At 50.7% G+C, this 20066-nt stretch overlaps 1 protein-coding gene and 1 long non-coding RNA gene across 7 annotated transcripts in view; one reads left to right on the top strand and one right to left on the bottom strand.

Moving 5' to 3' along the window:
- LOC118376447 (cell adhesion molecule DSCAML1) overlaps positions 1–20066 on the bottom strand; it is a 201554-nt gene that overhangs the window by 121353 nt on the left and 60135 nt on the right. The window lies entirely within an intron of this gene.
- LOC127931812 (uncharacterized) lies at positions 13098–16102 on the top strand. The gene is made up of 5 exons (XR_008143121.1): positions 13098–13189; positions 14202–14309; positions 15469–15528; positions 15636–15803; positions 15964–16102. It is a non-coding gene; the product is annotated as an uncharacterized LOC127931812 (long non-coding RNA).

Genomic DNA, 20066 nt, shown 5'->3' with positions numbered 1-20066 from the left:
AGCACTCAATAACAGCTGACACTGAGTTGCCCTCTGCTCCCTCTCACACAAAGGCCTGTGATTATAATCCTGTTTTACTGCCTCTCCCTCCCCCTCCCCCTCTCTCTCTCTCCTTTTCTCCCTCATTTTCTCTCCCCCACCCCTCTGCGCCCTCCACGGCCAAGATAATTACCACTATTGTGTCACGGACGCACGTATGCACACACACACACACACACACACACACACACACACACACACACACACACACACACACACACACACACACACACACACACACACACACACACACACACACACACACACACACACACACACACACACACACACTCTTAATGTGGAAGTACTACATGTTTGCCAGCTCCCCATCTGTCTCTCTCACTCTGTCATTACTTTCCTGTTCTACCCTTTTCTTTCTACTCCTTTTTCGATTGGTAGAAATGTCTACATTTATTTTTCAACATATACTGTAGGCAGACACACCTTATGTGTTTGAATACAATCGACTGTATGCACTGAGCTTGTCTGATGCTTTAAGCGTAGCCTGCTGTTTAAGATACACAAATGACTCAAGAAAGAGCCCAATTGTCACACTTTGTAAAAAAATTACAGTGAGTGCCTGTGTGACTGGTGCACATTGTCTCACTCTCCTCCCTACTGAGGCAGAAAAGGCACCCCGGCACAGCAAGTGTTTATTGCGCCGTCTGTGCTGAAGCTGAAACATAATTTCAGCCATTTTGTTTCTTACTTGTTTCGGACTGAAACGTTCTGCCACCGAAATCCCTCATTTATTTCATAAAAACATTCCCTACTCCCTCAACCCTTGCTCACTGTATGTGAAACATGTAGGTGTCATATGCATGTGGCCAATAGGGCCTGACTTATAGCCTATCATAATCACATCAACAAACTCCGAACACAGTAACACATGACAGCAAAATGCATGCGGAGGACATGAAAAAGAAACTCAAAACGGTGAATAGTTTACTGGTTGCTCAGGCGGGAAAGGGGAAGTCAGATCTGTGGAAGACATTTGACGTATTGTGGAAATTAAGGAGGGGACAGGAGCGCTGCGTCAGTATTATTTGTGCCAAACAGTTGTTGTTGGATTACAATATTATTCTCTTTTTCTGACCGTTTGGAACAGCGTAAACAACACTAAGTAAATACGTGTACCAGAGAGTCTGTTCTAACAAACAATATACATATAAAGCCTTTATTACAGCAGACTAAAAACAGTTGCATGCATTCATGATTTACCGTTTATTTATTGTTTAGGCTAAATATTCAACGATCCCTTTGTTGTTTCATCATAAAACTTAAATGTTTGATTGTAATTTCAAAGCACGAACGTCTTCTATGCTGTGTGATGGTATAAATGAATGACTGACTGACTGATACAAGTAGCTAATATATATTGAAATGTTGGCCGAAGTAAGTTACGGTATTAAGACTAAACAGGACGCGCTCTTAGGCCTACAGCTCGATGCTGGTTATACAAGGCTACCACACAGTGCCTGATGACGACATAACCTGACTACGACGACCAGAGTAATAATTGTAATAATAACAATAGTAAGTGGATCAAGAAGGAGGGAACACTGCGTTCAAAGTTTGCGTGACAAACAGGTGCAGGTGGATTACAATATCATTTGTCTACCTGTTTGGAACAGCGTAAATAACACTAAATACATGACAGCTAACACCAGACGGATCTAACACACTTTATTATAGCATACAAAGAATAAAAACGGACGAATCTGTGAAATTACTTTATCCAACATTTTGTCTCTGAAAGAGTGGTAGGGAGGTAGGGGGCCGGTGGTAGGGGGCCACCGTAGGGAGGTAGGGGGCCAGCTTTCCCTAGTCATCTCTCCTCAGTCCAGCACTCACCTCAGATCTCTCCCCACCCTCACCTCCCTCACACGCCTGGCTGGGACCCCTTGGAGGCATGCTGAGGAGGGAGGCTGCGTGCTTTCCCTAGTCATCTCTCCCCACCCTCACCTCCCTCACCCGCCTGGCTGGGACCCCTTGGAGGCATGCTGAGGAGGGAGGCTGCGTGCTTTCCCTAGTCATCTCTCCCCACCCTCACCTCCCTCACCCGCCTGGCTGGGACCCCTTGGAGACATGCTGAGGAGGGAGGCTGCGTGCTTTCCCTAGTCATCTCTCCCCACCCTCACCTCCCTCACCCGCCTGGCTGGGACCCCTTGGAGACATGCTGAGGAGGGAGGCTGCGTGCTTTCCCTAGTCATCTCTCCCCACCCTCACCTCCCTCACCCGCCTGGCTGGGACCCCTTGGAGGCATGCTGAGGAGGGAGGCTGCGTGCTTTCCCTAGTCATCTCTCCCCACCCTCACCTCCCTCACCTGCCTGGCTGGGACCCCTTGGAGACATGCTGAGGAGGGAGGCTGCGTGCTTTCCCTAGTCATCTCTCCCCACCCTCACCTCCCTCACCTGCCTGGCTGGGACCCCTTGGAGACATGCTGAGGAGGGAGGCTGCGTGCTTTCCTAGTCATCTCTCCCCACCCTCACCTCCCTCACCCGCCTGGCTGGGACCACTTGGAGGCATGCTGAGGAGGGAGGCTGCGTGCTTTCCCTAGTCATCTCTCCCCACCCTCACCTCCCTCACCTGCCTGGCTGGAACCCCTTGGAGACATGCTGAGGAGGGAGGCTGCGTGCTTTCTCTAGTCATCTTTCCCCACCCTCACCTCCCTCACCCGCCTGGCTGGGACCCCTTGGAGACATGCTGAGGAGGGAGGCTGCGTGCGTTCCCTAGTCATCTCTCCCCACCCTCACCTCCCTCACCCGCCTGGCTGGGACCCCTTGGAGGCATGCTGAGGAGGGAGGCTGCGTGCTTTCCCTAGTCATCTCTCCCCACCCTCACCTCCCTCACCCGCCTGGCTGGGACCCCTTGGAGACATGCTGAGGAGGGAGGCTGCGTGCTTTCCCTAGTCATCTCTCCCCACCCTCACCTCCCTCACCCGCCTGGCTGGGACCCCTTGGAGGCATGCTGAGGAGGGAGGCTGCGTGCTTTCCCTAGTCATCTCTCCCCACCCTCACCTCCCTCACCCGCCTGGCTGGGACCCCTTGGAGGCATGCTGAGGAGGGAGGCTGCGTGCTTTCCCTAGTCATCTCTCCCCACCCTCACCTCCCTCACCTGCCTGGCTGGAACCCCTTGGAGACATGCTGAGGAGGGAGGCTGCGTGCTTTCCCTAGTCATCTCTCCCCACCCTCACCTCCCTCACCTGCCTGGCTGGGACCCCTTGGAGACATGCTGAGGAGGGAGGCTGCGTGCTTTCCTAGTCATCTCTCCCCACCCTCACCTCCCTCACCCGCCTGGCTGGGACCACTTGGAGGCATGCTGAGGAGGGAGGCTGCGTGCTTTCCTAGTCATCTCTCCCCACCCTCACCTCCCTCACCTGCCTGGCTGGAACCCCTTGGAGACATGCTGAGGAGGGAGGCTGCGTGCTTTCCCTAGTCATCTCTCCCCACCCTCACCTCCCTCACCTGCCTGGCTGGGACCCCTTGGAGACATGCTGAGGAGGGAGGCTGCGTGCTTTCCCTAGTCATCTCTCCCCACCCTCACCTCCCTCACCCGCCTGGCTGGGACCACTTGGAGGCATGCTGAGGAGGGAGGCTGCATGCTTTCCCTAGTCATCTCTCCCCACCCTCACCTCCCTCACCTGCCTGGCTGGGACCCCTTGCAGACATGCTGAGGAGGGAGGCTGCGTGCTTTCTCTAGTCATCTCTCCCCACCCTCACCTCCCTCACCCGCCTGGCTGGGACCCCTTGGAGACATGCTGAGGAGGGAGGCTGCGTGCTTTCTCTAGTCATCTCTCCCCACCCTCACCTCCCTCACCCGCCTGGCTGGGACCCCTTGGAGACATGCTGAGGAGGGAGGCTGCGTGCTTTCCTAGTCATCTCTCCCCACCCTCACCTCCCTCACCCGCCTGGCTGGGACCCCTTGGAGACATGCTGAGGAGGGAGGCTGCGTGCTTTCTCTAGTCATCTCTCCCCACCCTCACCTCCCTCACCCGCCTGGCTGGGACCCCTTGGAGACATGCTGAGGAGGGAGGCTGCGTGCTTTCTCTAGTCATCTCTCCCCACCCTCACCTCCCTCACCTGCCTGGCTGGGACCCCTTGGAGACATGCTGAGGAGGGAGGCTGCGTGCTTTCTCTAGTCATCTCTCCCCACCCTCACCTCCCTCACCCGCCTGGCTGGGACCTCTTGGAGGCATGCTGAGGAGGGAGGCTGCGTGCTTTCCTAGTCATCTCTCCCCACCCCCACCTCCCTCACCCGCCTGGCTGGGACCCCTTGGAGGCATGCTGAGGAGGGAGGCTGCGTGCTTTCCCTAGTCATCTCTCCCCACCCTCACCTCCCTCACCTGCCTGGCTGGGACCCCTTAGAGGCATGCTGAGGAGGGAGGCTGCGTGCTTTCCCTAGTCATCTCTCCCCACCCTCACCTCCCTCACCTGCCTGGCTGGGACCCCTTAGAGGCATGCTGAGGAGGGAGGCTGCGTGCTTTCCTAGTCATCTCTCCCCACCCTCACCTCCCTCACCCGCCTGGCTGGGACCCCTTGGAGACATGCTGAGGAGGGAGGCTGCGTGCTTTCCTAGTCATCTCTCCCCACCCTCACCTCCCTCACCCGCCTGGCTGGGACCCCTTGGAGACATGCTGAGGAGGGAGGCTGCGTGCTTTCCCTAGTCATCTCTCCCCACCCTCACCTCCCTCACCTGCCTGGCTGGGACCCCTTGGAGACATGCTGAGGAGGGAGGCTGCGTGCTTTCCTAGTCATCTCTCCCCACCCTCACCTCCCTCACCCGCCTGGCTGGGACCCCTTGGAGACATGCTGAGGAGGGAGGCTGCGTGCTTTCCCTAGTCATCTCTCCCCACCCTCACCTCCCTCACCCGCCTGGCTGGGACCCCTTGGAGACATGCTGAGGAGGGAGGCAGCGTGCTTTCCCTAGTCATCTCTCCCCACCCTCACCTCCCTCACCCGCCTGGCTGGGACCCCTTGGAGGCATGCTGAGGAGGGAGGCTGCGTGCGACTGTGCTTTGATGTCCCCGTCTCTGTCTCGCTCCTCCGGTTTTAAAGTTTCATGCGTTTTCTCTGCTCAAGTACTAAGTGGAAACTCCTCAGAAATGGCTTCGGGTTGCAGAAACACCAGAGTGGTTAGAGTATGTGAGTAGATGATGTGTGTGTGTGTGGGGTGGTGGGGGTTTAAGTGGTTTGCAGTGTGTTGGGGCGGATGGGGAGTGGGGGCGGGAGCAGGGGTGAGCGAGCAATCTGATGTTGGCAGCCACAGACAAATGTAGCCATTTATACAAAACCCAAAACTAATATTTTTCCTTCTTACCTTCTGCACTCTCTACCCCCACACCCACCCCCTTCAGCCCAGTCAAGAACAGATACACACACTAACACACACCTGGAAAGCACAGTTTTCACTGTCTCTCTCCTGAATACATACAGCAGCTCATACATGAAATAACAGAGGCACACACACGCTCCAAGCTCATCTCCAAGCTCATCGATAAGCATACATCAGAGCTGTGGTGCATTGCCACCAGTATTGAGAAATGGCGTGTGTGTGTGTGTATATATGGTATTGGTTCCATGGTTGTGCATGTGATTGATCTGCTGTGCGTTTCAGACCCTGGGCTCAGGCCCCTGGGGCACCCATGTGTGTACTCAGCCCATTAAACAATTACACATACTCAAGGTGGTCACCTCGCAACCTGACACACACACAAACCATTTTGTGTTGATAGGTAGGCTGGCTTTGCACTGCTGGATGGGGGGACAAAGAGGAAGAGGATGAGAGAGAGGAGAGAGAGGAGAGAGAGCGAGAGGGGGAGAGGGGAGAGAGAGAGAGAGAGAGGGAGAGAGAGGGAGAGAGAGAGAGAGAGAGAGAGAGAGAGAGAGAGAGAGAGAGAGAGAGAGAGAGAGAGAGAGAGAGAGAGAGAGAGAGAGAGAGAAAGGAGTGACTCCCTGAGCGTCTGCCGTGTGTCTTTTATAGCCATCTGTTGGCATGGGCTAGGTCTAAATGAATTAGCTCAACTCATTACAATTTTGCAAGGGGCCTCCAGACCAGACAGTGGGCAGAGCAGACGACGCCGAATACCTCTGTATCTCCACCTCTATCTCTCCGTCCCACTTTCTCTCTGATCTCCGTCTCTCCCTCTCGAATCCGCCCAGGCGGATTCCACTCCGAGCATTCAGTGTCTGCAGAGCACATCATTGCCAGCCCAGTATCACTCCCCGCCAGTATAAACTGACAAACACACACCCAGACGCACAGTGATGACATCAGAGAGAAGGATATTTTATTACATCGAAAAGGGCCCAAAGCAACACAGCTGCAATCACGCACATACACACACATAAAGTAACACACACAGGCATGTGTGTATGTCAACACACCAACTTACACACACCACACCTTTTGGGTTCGTCAATACATCAGCGAGGGGACCTTAAACATACACCAACACATTGCTCTGTCTCAGCTGTTCTGCTTCCCCCTCTCTCTCTTCTCCATTCTGCTCTCTCTATCTCCCTCTATCTTCTCCTCTGTGCCCAGGGGGAGCGCTCAGTGCCACCAAAGAGACGACAGATGTGGCTCAACATCATCCAGCCGGGAGAGAGAGTGCGAGAGTGAGAGAGAGAGAGAGAGAGAGAGAGAGAGAGAGAGAGAGAGAGAGAGAGAGAGAGAGAGAGAGAGAGAGAGAGAGAGAGAGAGAGACAGAGAGAGAGACAGAGAGAGAGAGAGAGAGAGAGAGAGACAGAGACAGAGACAGAGACAGAGACAGAGACAGAGACAGAGACAGAGAGAGAGAGAGAGAGAGAGAGAGAGAGAGAGAGAGAGAGAGAGAGAGAGAGAGAGAGAGAGAGCATTCATTATTTACATCACTTGGTATTGGAATATTAATGCTAAAAGCAATCGGGCGACCCTTCATTAAATTAACTGGAGATGTAGGGACCGAGGGAGAGAGAAGAGAGGGGAGCGAGCAAAGTATTGAAGAGAAGGGGAGAGATAGAGAGAGACAGTAGGAGAGGAGAGAGGCCCATGCTGTTAAAAGGCCCACTAAAATTAGTGAAGCAAAAACGTCTCCATTAAGACACCCTGGCCTGAATCCCTCCCTCCCTCCCTCCCTCCCTCCCTCCCTCCCTCCCTCCCTCCCTCCCTCCCTCCCTCCCTCCCTCCCTCCCTCCCTCCCTCCCTCCCTCCCTCCCTACCTCCCTCCCTCCCTCCCTCCCTCCCCTTTACTGCCGGCTGTCCTGTTTTACACACCTCACACACACAAATCACAGCACTCCGCCTCTCTTCACAAGTGCCCGTGTGCAGCCTCTTCCAGAAATATGCATTTTCTGTGCTGTTCCTCTTAAGTGCCTGTTGAAAGTTTAAATGTGGTGGCAGAATGGGGCTCTTGTCCCCCCAGCACAACTCTCAGAGGAATTCCCTTCAGTCTCGCACTCTTTCACTTTGCCTACCAACAGCCACAACTTTTCTCTCTCCCTCTCCGAATCTCATCACTACCCTGTTTCTTGTTTTTGACCGATGAGAATAACCCTGAGCCAGATATCATGAGACTGTACACATAAACGTTCACGCACGCAGAATATAGACACACCCACGTTCTTAAAAATAAAATTAAAGGTTATTGGGCGGTCCCGTAGAATAACCCTTTCTGGTTCCAGGTAGAACCATTTTGCGTTCCACGTGGAACCCTCTGTGGAAAGGGTTCTACCCGGAACAAAAAAAAAGAGTTCTTCAAAAGGTTCTGCTAGGGGGGACAGCTGAAGAACCCTTTCAGGTTCTAGATAGCACCTTTTTTTCTAAGAGTGCAGACACACGCAACACACACACACCCTAACCCTAACCCTTAATGTAAATCTTACCCTAACACTAATTCTAACAACATGTCCCCACTTGGTCAAATTTTTATTTGTTTAACATGTTAAAACACACACACACACACACACACACACACACACACACACACACACACACACACACACACACACACACACACACACACACACACACACACACACACACACACACACACACACACACACACACACACACACACACACACACAGTGCCACATACACACAGAGCATGGCAGAATCTCTCCTGCTTAGCAACACATTACGCACATGTGGAGCCCCTCTCACCGATTAGTGGAGTGCTGCTACGCGCTGCTGACTTCTGGAGAGAATAACGTGCATTCATCTCCCCACGTCATCTACCGACGCCACAATTACCAACCCCTCCACCTGCCTGCCTGTCAGCACGCCTCAGCATGGCACGGTGAATAGGACTACCACAAATATATGGATGGGTGAAGGCAGGACACATGCATGTTTATTGTGTACAGTATGCGTAGGTGTTTGCATAAAACTGCAATATTGTGACTTGGCCCATATGGCTAGATACTGTGACACGTTTGATGGTGTGTGTGACAGTGCATGCGTGAGTTCTCTTTGCTTCTCATTCCCCTTCTCCCTCCCTGCATCGACGGAAGGAAAAGAAGGAGAGGAAGAGAGAAAAAGCTGCCGTCTACCTGAACCTGGGGACGTTCACTGTCCATCTACAGTACAGAACCCCTCCTCAATCTCTCTCTCTCTCTCTCTCTCTCTCCCCCCCTCTTCCCCACCTCTCTCTCTCATCCCTCTCTCTTACCTACCTCTCTCTCTCTCTCTCATCCCTTTCTCCCTACCTCTCTCTCGCTCTCGCATCCTTCTCTCTTCCCTACCTCTCTCTCACTCTCTCTCATCCCTCTCTCTCTTCCCCACCTCTCTCTCTCATCCCTCTCTCTTCCCCACCTCTCTCTCCCCCTCTCTCTCTCTCTCTCTCTCTCTCTCTCTCTCTCTCTCTCTCTCTCTCATGCCTCTCTCCTCCCTACCTCTCTCTCTCTCATCCCTCTCTCTTCCCCACCTCTGTCTCTCTGATCCCTCTCTCTTCCCAACATCTCTCTCTTCCCCACCTCTCTCCCTCATCCCTCGCTCTTCCCCACCTCTCTCTCTCTCTCGCTCTCTCTCCCTCTCTCATTCTCCACCTCTCTCTTCCCCACCTCTCTCACTCTCATCCTTTCCCCTTCCCCACCTCTCTCTTCTCTCTTCCCCACCCCTCTCCTCCCTACCTCTCTCTCTCTCATCTCTCTCTCTTCCCCACCTCTCTCTCTCATCCCTCTCTCTTCCCCACCTCTCTCTCATCCTTCTCTCTTCCTCACCGCTCTCTCTCTCTCTCATCACCACCTCTCTCTCTCATCCCTCTCTCTCTCTTATCCCTCTCTTCCCCACCTCTCTCATCCCTTCTCTTCCCCACCCCTGTCTTCCCCACCTCTATCTCTCTCATCCCTCTCTCTTCCCCACCTCTCTCTCATCCATCTCTCTTCCCCACCGCTCTCTCTCTCTCATCCCCACCTCTCTCTCATCCCTCTCTCTTCCCCACCTCTCTCTCTAATCCCTCTCACTTGGTTTTCTATTGGCCCACTATAGAGAGTACTTGGTTTTCTATTGGCCCACTACTGAGAGGACTTGGTTTTCTATTGGTCCACTACAGAGAGGACTTGGTTTTCTATTGGTCCACTACAGAGAGGACTTGGTTTTCTATTGGCCCACTACAGAGAGGCCTTGGTTTGCTATTGGCTCACTCACTCACTAAGACCAACATTGTGTAACGTGTACGCTGGGAGTCGGGAAGCTAGTACAGGGAGCATGAATTTAATAAATAAACCAACATGGAACAAACCAAGGAGGTAGGGGAGGTGATGGATATAGGGGAGGTAATCAGGGCGGTGATCAGGGAGATGATGGATATAGGGAGGTAATCAGGGAGGTGATCAGGGAGATGATGGATATAGGGGAGATAATCAGGGAGGTGATGGATATAGTGGAGGTAATAAGGGAGGTGATGGATATAGGGGAGAGATCAGGGAGGTGATGGATATAGGGAGATGATGGATATAGGGGAGGTGATCAGGGAAGTGATGGATATAGGGGAGGTGATCAGGGAGGTGATGGATATATGGGGGAGGTGATTAGGGAGGTGATGGATATAGGGGAGGTAATCAGGGAGGTGATGGATATAGGGAGGTGATCAGGGAGGTGATGGATATAGGGGAGGTAATCAGGGAGGTGATGGATATAGGGGAGGTGATCAGGGAGGTGATGGATATAGGGGAGGTAATCAGGGAGGTGATGGATATAGGGGAGGTGATGGATATAGGGGAGGTGATCAGGGAGGTGATGGATATAGGGAGGTGATCAGGGAGATGATGGATATAGGGAGGTAATCAGGGAGGTGATCAGGAGATGATGGATATAGGGAGGTAATCAGGGAGGTTATGGATATAGGGGAGGTGATCAGGGGATGATGGATATAGGGAGGTAATCAGGGAGATGATGGATATAGGGGAGGTGATCAGGGAGGTGATGGATATAGGGAGGTGATTAGGGAGGTGATGGATATAGGGGAGATCAGGGGGATGATGGATATAGGGGAGGTAATCAGGGAGATGATGGATATAGGGGAGGTGATCAGGAGATGATGGATATAGGGGAGGTAATCAGGGAGGTGATCAGGGAGATGATGGATATAGGGGAGGTAATCAGGAGGTTATGGATATAGGGGAGGTGATCAGGGAGGTTATGGATATAGGGGAGGTGATCAGGGGGATGATGGATATAGGGGAGGTAATCAGGGAGATGATGGATATAGGGGAGGTGAATCAGGGAGGTGATGGATATAGGGGAGGTAATCAGGGAGGTGATGGATATAGGGGAGGTAATCAGGGAGGTGATGGATATAGGGAGGTGATCAGGGAGGTGATGGATATAGGGGAGGTAATCAGGGAGGTGAAGGATATAGGGAGGTGATGGATATAGGGAGGTGATCAGGAGGTGATGGATATAGGGAGGTGATCAGGGAGATGATGGATATAGGGGAGGTAATCAGAGGTGATCAGGAGATGATGGATATAGGGGAGGTAATCAGGAGGTGATGGATATAGGGAGGTAATCAGGAGGTGATGGATATAGGGAGGTGATGGATATAGGGGAGGTGATCAGGGAGGTGATGGATATAGGGGAGGTGATCAGGAGATGATGGATATAGGGGAGGTAATCAGGGAGGTGATCAGGAGATGATGGATATAGGGAGGTAATCAGGGAGGTTAAGGATATAGAGGAGGTGATCAGGGGGATGATGGATATAGGGGAGGTAATCAGGAGATGATGGATATAGGGGAGGTGATCAGGAGGTGATGGATATAGGGGGAGGTGATCAGGGAGGTTATGGATATAGGGGAGGTGATCAGGGGATGATGGATATAGGGGAGGTAATCAGGGAGATGATGGATATAGGGAGGTGATCAGGGAGGTGATGGATATAGGGGAGGTAATCAGGGAGGTGATCAGGAGATGATGGATATAGGGGAGGTAATCAGGGAGGTGATGGATATAGGGAGATAATCCGGGAGGTGATGGATATAGGGAGGAATCAGGAGGTGATGGATATAGGGGAGGTGATCAGGAGGTGATGGATATAGGGGAGGTGCTCAGGGGAGGTGATGGATATAGGGAGGTAATCAGGGAGGTGATGGATATAGTGGAGGTAATAAGGAGGTGATGGATATAGGGGAGGTGATCAGGGAGGTGATGGATATAGGGAGATGATGGATATAGGGAGGTGATCAGGGGTGATGGATATAGGGGAGGTGATCAGGAGGTGATGGATATAGGGGAGGTGATTAGGGAGGTGATGGATATAGGGGAGGTAATCAGGGAGGTGATGGATATAGATGATCAGGGAGGTGATGGATATAGGGGAGGTAATCAGGGGGTGATGGATATAGGGGAGGTGATCAGAGGTGATGGATATAGGGAGGTAATCAGGGAGATGATGGATATAGGGGAGGTGATCAGGGAGATGATGGATATAGGGAGGTAATCAGGAGGTGATGGATATAGGGAGATTAGGGAGGTGATGGATATAGGGGAGGTAATCAGGGAGGTGATGGATATAGGGGAGATAATCCGGGAGGTGATGGATATAGGGGAGGTAATCAGGGAGGTGATGGATATAGGGAGGTGATCAGGAGGTGATGGATATAGGGGAGGTGCTCAGGGAGGTGATGGATATAGGGGAGGTAATCAGGGAGGTGATGGATATAGTGGAGGTAATAAGGGAGGTGATGGATATAGGGGAGGTGATCAGGAGGTGATGGATATAGGGAGATGATGGATATAGGGAGGTGATCAGGGAAGTGATGGATATAGGGGAGGTGATCAGGGAGGTGATGGATATAGTGGAGGTGATTAGGGAGGTGATGGATATAGGGAGGTAATCAGGGAGGTGATGGATATAGGGGAGGTGATCAGGGAGGTGATGGATATAGGGGAGGTGATCAGGGAAGTGATGGATATAGGGGAGGTGATCAGGGAGGTGATGGATATAGGGGAGGTGATTAGGGGGGTGATGGATATAGGGAGGTAATCAGGGAGGTGATGGATATAGGGAGGTGATCAGGAGGTGATGGATATAGGGGAGGTAATCAGGGAGGTGATGGATATAGGGGAGGTGATCAGGGAGGTGATGGATATAGGATAATCAGGAGATGATGGATATAGGGAGGTGATCAGGAGATGATGGATATAGGGGAGGTAATCAGGGAGGTGATGGATATAGGGGAGGTGATTAGGGAGGTGATGGATATAGGGGAGGTAATCAGGGAGGTGATGGATATAGGGGAGATCAGGGAGGTGATGGATATAGGGGAGGTAATCAGGGAGGTGATCAGGGAGATGATGGATATAGGGGAGGTAATCAGGGAGGTTATGGATATAGGGGAGGTGATCAGGGAGGTTATGGATATAGGGGAGGTGATCAGGGGATGATGGATATAGGGGAGGTAATCAGGAGATGATGGATATAGGGAGGTGATCAGGGAGGTGATGGATATAGGGAGGTAATCAGGGAGGTGATGGATATAGGGGAGGTAATCAGGGAGGTGATGGATATAGGGGAGGTGATCAGGGAGGTGATGGATATAGGGGAGGTAATCAGGGAGGTGAAGGATATAGGGGAGGTGATGGATATAGGGGAGGTGATCAGGGAGGTGATGGATATAGGGGAGGTGATCAGGGAGATGATGGATATAGGGGAGGTAATCAGGGAGGTGATCAGGAGATGATGATATAGGGGAGGTAATCAGGGAGGTGATGGATATAGGGGAGGTAATCAGGGAGGTGATGGATATAGGGAGGTGATGGATATAGGGGAGGTGATCAGGGAGGTGATGGATATAGGGAGGTGATCAGGGAGATGATGGATATAGGGAGGTAATCAGGGAGGTGATCAGGGAGATGATGATATAGGGGAGGTAATCAGGGAGGTTAAGGATATAGAGGAGGTGATCAGGGGGATGATGGATATAGGGGAGGTAATCAGGAGATGATGGATATAGGGGAGGTGATCAGGAGGTGATGGATATAGGGGAGGTGATCAGGAGGTTATGGATATAGGGGAGGTGATCAGGGGATGATGGATATAGGGGAGGTAATCAGGAGATGATGGATATAGGGGAGGTGATCAGGGAGGTGATGGATATAGGGGAGGTAATCAGGGAGGTGATCAGGAGATGATGGATATAGGGGAGGTAATCAGGAGGTGATGGATATAGGGGAGATAATCCGGGAGGTGATGGATATAGGGGAGGTAATCAGGGAGGTGATGGATATAGGGGAGGTGATCAGGGAGGTGATGGATATAGGGGAGGTGCTCAGGGAGGTGATGGATATAGGGGAGGTAATCAGGGAGGTGATGGATATAGTGGAGGTAATAAGGGAGGTGATGGATATAGGGAGGTGATCAGGGAGGTGATGGATATAGGGAGATGATGGATATAGGGAGGTGATCAGGGAAGTGATGGATATAGGGGAGGTGATCAGGGAGGTGATGGATATAGGGGAGGTGATTAGGGAGGTGATGGATATAGGGGAGGTAATCAGGGAGGTGATGGATATAGGGGAGGTGATCAGGGAGGTGATGGATATAGGGGAGGTAATCAGGGAGGTGATGGATATAGGGGAGGTGATCAGGGAGGTGATGGATATAGGGAGGTAATCAGGAGATGATGGATATAGGGGAGGTGATCAGGAGATGATGGATATAGGGAGGTAATCAGGGAGGTGATGGATATAGGGGAGGTGATTAGGGAGGTGATGGATATAGGGGAGGTAATCAGGGAGGTGATGGATATAGGGGAGATAATCCGGGAGGTGATGGATATAGGGGAGGTAATCAGGAGGTGATGGATATAGGGGAGGTGATCAGGAGGTGATGGATATAGGGGAGGTGCTCAGGGAGGTGATGGATATAGGGGAGGTAATCAGGGAGGTGATGGATATAGTGGAGGTAATAAGGGAGGTGATGGATATAGGGGAGGTGATCAGGGAGGTGATGGATATAGGGAGATGATGGATATAGGGAGGTGATCAGGGAAGTGATGGATATAGGGGAGGTGATCAGGGAGGTGATGGATATAGTGGAGGTGATTAGGGAGGTGATGGATATAGGGGAGGTAATCAGGGAGGTGATGGATATAGGGAGGTGATCAGGGAGGTGATGGATATAGGGGAGGTGATCAGGGAAGTGATGGATATAGGGAGGTGATCAGGGAGGTGATGGATATAGGGGAGGTGATTAGGGGGTGATGGATATAGGGGAGGTAATCAGGGAGGTGATGGATATAGGGGAGGTGATCAGGGAGGTGATGGATATAGGGGAGGTAATCAGGGAGGTGATGGATATAGGGAGGTGATCAGGGAGGTGATGGATATAGGGGAGGTAATCAGGAGATGATGGATATAGGGGAGGTGATCAGGAGATGATGGATATAGGGGAGGTAATCAGGGAGGTGATGGATATAGGGAGGTGATTAGGGAGGTGATGGATATAGGGGAGGTAATCAGGGAGGTGATGGATATAGGGAGGTGATCAGGGAGGTGATGGATATAGGGGAGGTGCTCAGGGAGGTGATGGATATAGGGGAGGTAATCAGGAGTTGATGGATATAGTGGAGGTAATAAGGGAGGTGATGGATATAGGGGAGGTGATCAGGGAGGTGATGGATATAGGGAGATGATGGATATAGGGGAGGTGATCAGGGAAGTGATGGATATAGGGGAGGTGATCAGGGAGGTGATGGATATAGGGAGGTGATTAGGGAGGTGATGGATATAGGGAGGTAATCAGGGAGGTGATGGATATAGGGGAGGTGATCAGGGAGGTGATGGATATAGGGAGGTAATCAGGGAGGTGATGGATATAGGGGAGGTGATCAGGGAGGTGATGGATATAGGGGAGGCGATTAGGAGGTGATGGATATATGGGAGGTAATCAAGGGAGGTGATGGATATAGGGGAGGTGATCAGGGAGGTGATGGATATAGGGGAGGTAATCAGGGAGGTGATGGATATAGGGGAGGTAATCAGGGAGGTGATGGATATAGGGGAGGTAATCAGGGAGGTGATGGATATAGGGGAGGTGATGGATATAGGGGAGGTGATCAGGGAGGTGATGGAAATAGGGAGGTAATCAGGGAGGTGATGGATATAGGGGAGGTGATGGATATAGGGGAGGTGATCAGGGAGGTGATGGATATAGGGGAGGTGATCAGGGAGGTGATGGATATAGGGGAGGCGATCAGGGAGATGATGGATATAGGGGAGGTAATCAGGGAGGTTATGGATATAGGGGAGGTGATCAGGGAGGTTATGGATATAGGGGAGGTGATCAGGGGATGATGGATATAGGGGAGGTAATCAGGGAGATGATGGATATAGGGGAGGTGATCAGGGAGGTGATGGATATAGGGGAGGTAATCAGGAGGTGATCAGGGAGATGATGGATATAGGGGAGGTAATCAGGGAGGTTATGGATATAGGGGAGGTGATCAGGGGGATGATGGATATAGGGGAGGTAATCAGGGAGATGATGGATATAGGGGAGGTGATCAGGGAGGTGATGGATATAGGGAGGTGATTAGGGAGGTGATGGATATAGGGGAGGTAATCAGGGAGGTGATGGATATAGTGGAGGTAATCAGGGAGGTGATGGATATAGGGGAGGTGATGGATATAGGGGAGATAATCCGGGAGGTGATGGATATAGGGAGGTAATCAGGGAGGTGATGGATATAGGGAGGTAATCAGGGAGGTGATGGATATAGGGGAGGTGATGGATATAGGGGAGGTGATCAGGGAGGTGATGGATATAGGGGAGGTGATCAGGGAGGTGATGGAAATAGGGGAGGTAATCAGGGAGGTGATGGATATAGGGGAGGTGATGGATATAGGGGAGGTGATCAGGGAGGTGATGGATATAGGGGAGGTGATCAGGGAGGTGATGGATATAGGGGAGGTGATCAGGGAGATGATGGATATAGGGGAGGTAATCAGGGAGGTTATGGATATAGGGGAGGTGATCAGGGAGGTTATGGATATAGGGGAGGTGATCAGGGGGATTATGGATATAGGGGAGGTAATCAGGGAGATGATGGATATAGGGGAGGTGATCAGGGAGGTGATGGATATAGGGGAGGTAATCAGGGAGGTGATCAGGAGATGATGGATATAGGGGAGGTAATCAGGGAGGTTATGGATATAGGGGAGGTGATCAGGGGATGATGGATATAGGGGAGGTAATCAGGGAGATGATGGATATAGGGGAGGTGATCAGGGAGGTGATGGATATAGGGAGGTGATTAGGGAGGTGATGGATATAGGGGAGGTAATCAGGGAGGTGATGGATATAGTGGAGGTAATCAGGGAGGTGATGGATATAGGGGAGGTGATGGATATAGGGAGATAATCCGGGAGGTGATGGATATAGGGAGGTAATCAGGGGGTGATGGATATAGGGGAGGTGATCAGGGAGGTGATGGATATAGGGAGGTGCTCAGGGAGGTGATGGATATAGGGGAGGTAATCAGGGAGGTGATGGATATAGGGGAGATAATCAGGGAGGTGATGGATATAGTGGAGGTAATCAGGGAGGTGATGGATATAGGGGAGGTGATCAGGGAGGTGATGGATATAGGGAGGTAATCAGGAGGTGATGGATATAGGGGAGGTGATGGATATAGGGGAGGTGATCAGGGAGGTGATGGATATAGGGGAGATGATCAGGGAGGTGATGGAAATAGGGGAGGTAATCAGGGAGGTGATGGATATAGGGGAGGTGATCAGGGAGGTGATGGATATAGGGGAGGTGATCAGGGAGGTGATGGATATAGGGGAGGTGATCAGGGAGGTGATGGATATAGGGGAGGTAATCAGGGAGGTGATGGATATAGGGAAGGTGATGGATATAGGGGAGGTGATCAGGGAGGTGATGGATATAGGGGAGGTGATCAGGGAGGTGATGGATATAGAGGAGATAATCCGGGAGTTGATGGATATAGGGAGGTAATCAGGGAGGTGATGGATATAGGGAGATAATCCGGGAGGTGATGGATATAGGGAAGGTAATCAGGGAGGTGATGGATATAGGGGAGGTGATCAGGGAGGTGATGGATATAGGGAGGTGCTCAGGGAGGTGATGGATATAGGGGAGGTAATCAGGGAGGTGATGGATATAAGGGAGATAATCAGGGAGGTGATGGATATAGTGGAGGTAATCAGGGAGGTGATGGATATAGGGGAGGTGATCAGGGAGGTGATGAATATAGGGAGATGATGGATATAGGGGAGGTGATCAGGGAAGTGATGGATATAGGGGAGGTGATCAGGGAGGTGATGGATATAGGGGAGGTGATTAGGGAGGTGATGGATATATGGGAGGTAATCAAGGGAGGTGATGGATATAGGGGAGGTGATCAGGGAGGTGATGGATATAGGGGAGGTAATCAGGGAGGTGATGGATATAGGGGAGGTAATCAGGGAGGTGATGGATATAGGGGAGGTAATCAGGAGGTGATGGATATAGGGGAGGTGATGGATATAGGGAGGTGATCAGGGAGGTGATGGATATAGGGAGGTGATCAGGGAGGTGATGGAAATAGGGGAGGTAATCAGGGAGGTGATGGATATAGGGGAGGTGATGGATATAGGGAGGTGATCAGGGAGGTGATGGATATAGGGGAGGTGATCAGGGAGGTGATGGATATAGGGGAGGTGATCAGGGAGATGATGGATATAGGGGAGGTAATCAGGGCGGTGATGGATATAGGGAAGGTGATGGATATAGGGGAGGTGATCAGGGAGGTGATGGAAATAGGGGAGGTGATCAGGGAGGTGATGGATATAGGGGAGGTGATCAGGGAGGTGATGGATATAGGGAGGTGATCAGGGAGGTGATGGATAGTGCGGGAGTAAATGTGGGAGGTGAGGGAGTAAATGTGACACATTGGCAGTTCACTTCGGGTCAGAGGGAGAGAGAGATCCTCCTAACACGCTTTGAGGATGACAAGGGAGGAATTCAAATAATGCAAATGCAGTCGAATTAGGCCACATCCCATTGGTAAGGAAAATAGCACTTTGATTCCAGGTGCATGTCAAGTCCCCGAGAAACGCATGAGCACTGAAATAGAGAGAACCCTCGTCACTGAAAATAGTCTTCAGTCGGCTGATCTGAGAGCAGCTTACCAACCAAACGAATATATATTGGCCAGGCAAAGACCCACTGTTATGCAACCAATCGGAATCAACTAAAACCTACTACCGTCACGTCCTGACCATAGGAAGCCTTTATTTTCTATGGTAGAGTAGGTCGGGGCGTGACTAGGGATTTAGTCTAGTTCATATTTTCTACGTGGGGTTCCAGTTTGTTTTTTCTATGTTGGTGTGTTGGTATGATTCCCAATTAGAGGCAGCTAGCTATCATTGTCTCTAATTGGGGATCATACTTAAGTAGAATTTTTCCACCTGTGTGTTTATGGGATATTGTTTTGAGTAAGTGATGTAGCAACTCTGTTGTCACGGTTTGTTGTTTCGTATGTTTGTTTTTGCAAAGTTTCACTGTTGTCCTTGGTCTGTCTCTACAAAGGATCGTGACAACTACATAGTGGGACTATTTTTTTTATTTTTTATTTTATTTGACCTATTTTACTAGGCAAGTCAGTTAAGAACAAATTCTTATTTTCAATGACGGCCTAGGAACAGTGGCTTAACTGCCTGTTCAGGGGCAGAACGACAGATTTTGTACACTAGGCTACCCTGCCGCCCCGACTATGGGACACTGAGATCGAAACGCTGATGATAGATGAGATAGAATGCTAATATTTTCTATAAACTTACACAAACCTTCCATCTCCAAAAAAACAGAAGGTTTTCAGGAGAAAAGAAACAGACATATTTTTACAATAAAGGAAAATTCCGAAGCTATTTTGAATATATTTTCTTGGTCCTATAGTCATGAACTGTACCAGAGCACATTGAGAGGAGTCACTGCTTTATGTAAAATCAAATAAAAAATGGCAAAGAAAAATGGAGTTGCAAGGTTTTCATCTGACAGAGATGACACTGAACAACACTTAAGTTAATGATAAGATAATGACTTTATTATCCCCATGGGTACATTTGGGTTGCGGTTCTGTGCGTACATAACAACACATAATCTCACGGTTTTACCAATTTGATTTCAGACACTGATGTTTATTCACGTTTCTCCAAACAGCAAATTTCTGACGTTGCTCCAAAACGTCAAATTTGAAAAGTTAAGGGCTGAAGGTCCAACGCAGCTGTTTTTATCTCACGATCAAATATTATTTCAGCGTAACAACAAAGCACCTCTTACTGTGATCGCTTTCCATTCAAATGGTCAAAGAGAAACAAAAATGGCTTCTCCACAAAGAGCAAATTCTCAAAAATTTTACTAGGTCTGTCTGGGAGTGGTCTGAGTGGGGAGGGAAAAATTGAAAACTAGCTGTTATTGGCAGAGAGGTTTTGGAACTCTCATTTTATTGGTCTACTAACTAATTTACCACCTGGTGATATCGCCAGGCGGTCCGAAACGCCATCCAACCGAAACAGGCAGACATTTCTGGCTGTAAA

Source organism: Oncorhynchus keta, chromosome 1 (assembly GCF_023373465.1).
Source record: "Oncorhynchus keta strain PuntledgeMale-10-30-2019 chromosome 1, Oket_V2, whole genome shotgun sequence".
NCBI lineage: Eukaryota > Metazoa > Chordata > Actinopteri > Salmoniformes > Salmonidae > Oncorhynchus > Oncorhynchus keta.
Note: the sequence above shows the minus strand (reverse complement) of the source record. Positions and strands in the feature narration are given on the sequence as shown.